A 4,107-nucleotide genomic window follows, 5' to 3' on the forward strand; every position below is an offset into this window, starting at 1 on the left:
TGCGCGCCACTGTTCCACTCGCGTAGCGAGCGGGCTCATGTGATCGCGCCCCAACGACGTCACCCTCGGGACGCAAGGGGAGAGGTCTGCCCTCACAGGAGAAGCGTGAGCTCCCCCCATGAGAATGTAGGGACCAAGACATTGTTTTATTTTGTTTTGGTTTGTGCATTTCACCCTTGGCTCTGGGCCTGGTTGCGAAAATGCAGGGTTTATTGTGTGACACTGGGAAAATGCTTGGAGGCACTGTGTCAATCGTTGCCCCTGTCTCAGTTCGCCCTGAACGTGAGGCGAGAGAGACTGAGAAAGGGCCCCTGGAGAACTTGGACATATCCAGGTCCCTGAACCATGGAACTCGGGACTTTGCTCTACCCCCCCAAGGTTTCTTTTCTTAATGGCAGGGGGAGAGAGAGAAGCTGGGATTGCTAGGTCGCACGCTTCCTCTTCCCCTCCCCGGGGTGGGGAGAGCGGTTCCTGGCTGCCGCAGCAGCGAAGGAGTGTTTGCCCCATGGCCTTGGGTTCTCTGACCTAGGCTGTTGGTCGGCCTGTGGGCCAGCTGCGTGGGCTGGTCTGTAGGCTTTCTGAGGCCTGTTTCCCCCTTGTTTTCCCCTTCCTGCCGCCGCCGCGGCCGCAAAGCCTGACCTCGCTGGCTGGGGTGGGCGGGGAGCCTGTTTTCGGGGAAGGCAGAGATCGAAGGCCTCTCCTTCCTGTTTCCTGAGAGTGCTGGTCTCTCTCATCTTTTCCAGCGCTGGACCAAACAGACCCTTGGTTGGGTCATATGCAGCATCCATGACCTCGGCTTTCTGCGTGTCACTCAGACCGGAGAGACTGAGCCATAACGCTCTCTCACCCGAGACTGCGAGTCCCATGACTCGACCACAGCCCTGAACTGCGCCCCGTGAGGAGCGTAGGAACAGGTCATTGACGATGCAAATTTCATCCCAGAGGGCAGGGTTGGGTGACCCAGAGTCTAGCTGGCGACCCATTTCCTCTAGGATTTCAGCCTGATATGACAGTAATGTCATGGCATTGAGCGAGCATACCGACTGCGCTGCATATATATACATCCTCTGGTAAGTGGAAGCGGTGAGGCGGTCCATCTTACCAGGCAGGGAGATGCCTGAAGAGGCGGAGAGAGAGCGACGGTTTGGGTGGAGGTGGTAAGCCACTGAAGGCTCCACAGCTGGGGGTTCTGCCAGCCCCAGCTCACCCATCCCGTGGATCTCCAACTTTGAGCAGCCCTTGGTTGGAAGCTTGCTCTTAAATGGGCTGGACCAGTAGCGGCTCATTTCCTTCATGCAGATGGGAACTGCTGGTAAGAGCTGCTTAGAAGGCGGCTGGGCTGGTGGGAGCCTCTTGCCGTCGTACAGGTCTCTCTCTGCCCCTCCAGCATCAGGGGCTGCAGGCCATTGAATGCCTAGTTTTGCAGCGGCCCGTTTGCACACCTCGTACAGGTTACCGTCTACCGGTTGTACAGCGTCAGAGGCGCTAGGGGGTCTGGACAGTTGGACCGGAAAAGTGGAGTCGTCCTCCTCCTCCTCAATTCCGTCCATGTCGAGGAAGTCAAAGTTGGCGTCGCCGTCGCCCACTGCGTCCTCAGCGCCCGGTTCCGCCTCGAGAATTAAATCATCGAATAGCGGGGGCACGAGCGGGGATGCCGCCTCCATCATGTCCGCCCGGCTCGTTGTCGCGTGGGACTGATGGGTGCTCGTTGAGGCTATAGCGGGGGCACCCGCCAGGCAGGGATCCTGGTTGGTAGCCACCGTCACCCTTAGCCTCCTTTCCAGAATTTTCTCCGGCATCGATGTGCAGTGAGGTGCGGGTCCGCTAGCGAGGCTTGGGCGTGTTTAATGCCCATGCACGCTATGCACATGGGGTGGGGGTCCCGGCCTGATATGGAGGCCCCACATGACGCGGGGCACAGGCGGGATACAGCCTCCCTAGCCTTCGGCTCCGACCCTTTGGCGGGGGTGGCGGGCGAAGGCATACCACAGAGTTCACTCGCTGTGATGCGTTCGTTATACTCCGGGTGTTTTGGCTCAGCCAACAAGCTAATGTGTACTGTGCCGTGGTAAGCTCGCCTTGACGCGTTAGCCGATAAGCTACACCGTAAACCAGTGACACCTGTAAACAAATACAGGGTAACCGGAGAAGCAGCTCGCCTTTATGCGGACACTGCCCAGCGGGTGTAGTAACAGATAGCTTCTTACGAAGTTATTACTCAGCCGAACCAGGTTAAAAGCCTACGACTGCGTTCGGCGACGGAATCCTTGACGGCCCGTCTGTGAACTGTTAAGCAGTTTAAAGCTAACCTAGATGAGCTGAGGGAGCTTGAGTAGCTTTCTCACGGGAAGAAAGCGAGAATGATTTGAGGAGGGCGGGTCGACTGTATAAGTGCAGGGGGCGGGACCCTGTGTCACAGTCCGACCTGTCTGTCAAGGACAGACGTGGTGCAATTGGAGCTTCCAGTAGTAGGTCACGCCTAGGCGATTCCCATAGTGAAAAACCGAACGAAGTTAGAAAAAGAACCTTTGTTCTTCCCCAACATACAGGGCGCACCATCAGTACAGACAGAAATAAGTTTATCCATCTGTAGGTTTTTTTCTATAGCAAACTCCATGAAAGCCGTGAATAAATCCTCTCCTCTTGTTGTCCCTTTCATTGGCAAAACAGCCAAGCTTTCCTCACGCAGTGTGTCACCTGCAGCATACCTGGCAATTATACTGCACTGAGATAAATGGCTAATGTCTGTTGACTCGTCTAACGCGAGAGAAAAGTATGTCCTTAATTTGTGTTTCCTCGACTTGATTTGCAATCATGATGCTATGATCGTGCACGGTTCTGGCTGACAGGGCCATGTCTTTTATTCGTTTGATTATCTTGTCTTTATTTGGGAAGTCATCAAACAGTTCATTGGCCACATCAAGCATGAATGTTTTGGCATACTCGCCATCTGTGAATGGCTTTCCATTCCTTACTATTGCCAAAGCACCCGCAAAGCTAGCGGAATTACCGTCACCTTGATTGGTCCACACACGTAGTTGCTGCTGACTCGTCTGCAGGGCCGACGGACTGCGGGGGAAAGTGAGGCAGTCTTGGGGGGGCCCAAGGCAGAGGGGAGCCCAAGGCAAAAAAAAAAAAAAAATCGAATTATCCACCAGCCCATAGTGTTAGGAGTCAGTACCTCTTGTATAGGGGCCCAGGATTTGGTGCAACGGCCCTGCTCGTCTGCACTCTCCGCTGTAGCTCCTCGCATGCCCGTTTCCTGCTGTCCCCCGCTGGATTTTTCGATGCAAATAAAGCATGGTGCGTATCGAAGTGCCGCTTTATATTTGACCCTTTCATCGATGCAATTTTATCATTGCATATTAGACATACCGCAGATCCTCCTCTCTCCACAAATGCAAATTCCTCTGTCCACGCAGCCTGGAATGCACGGTAATCATCGTCTTTTTTTCTTTTCGCCATCTTTTCCGTTACAAGGGTTGAAGCGGATAAACTGGTTGGCTATCTGATAAATGTGTTGCATTGTTTTTGTTGCTAATAGTTAATCTTCACCTTTACAATGACCGGGACATGCTCGCGAGCCATTGGTTCCCGACCCGACCCGTGACCCATGACATTTATCTTCAAAACTAATTTCTGTTTACTTTAAAATGACACAGTATTATTAAGAAATATCGCAAGATTTAAAAAAAAAATATTTTTAAATGTAATTGTTAAAAAATTTAATTTTTTAATTATTATTATTTATTTTTTTGTTCAACTCAAAATTGTCTGGGAGCCATATGCCATCACTGTAAGAGCCATATATGGCTCGCGAGCCATAGGTTCCCGACCGCTGGCTTAAGCCTGCCACACACATAAAGATTTTATAAATCTCAACCGATTTTTTATCTGTGGAGACCCCACACATTAACATTAACATTAACAGTTTTGATCGTATTGTGTGTGGTGTCCTGCGATATTCCAAACACAGCACACCACACACATAAAGATTTGTCTTCAGACGCACTAGAATCTTGTCCCTCAAGCAAGAAATCTCGCGTGAACAAACGTGATCTGACGTAGTACTCTGACTGACCTGTGGGGGCAGTCACACCAAAAATA

Source organism: Gadus morhua, chromosome 5, assembly GCF_902167405.1.
Source record: "Gadus morhua chromosome 5, gadMor3.0, whole genome shotgun sequence".
NCBI lineage: Eukaryota > Metazoa > Chordata > Actinopteri > Gadiformes > Gadidae > Gadus > Gadus morhua.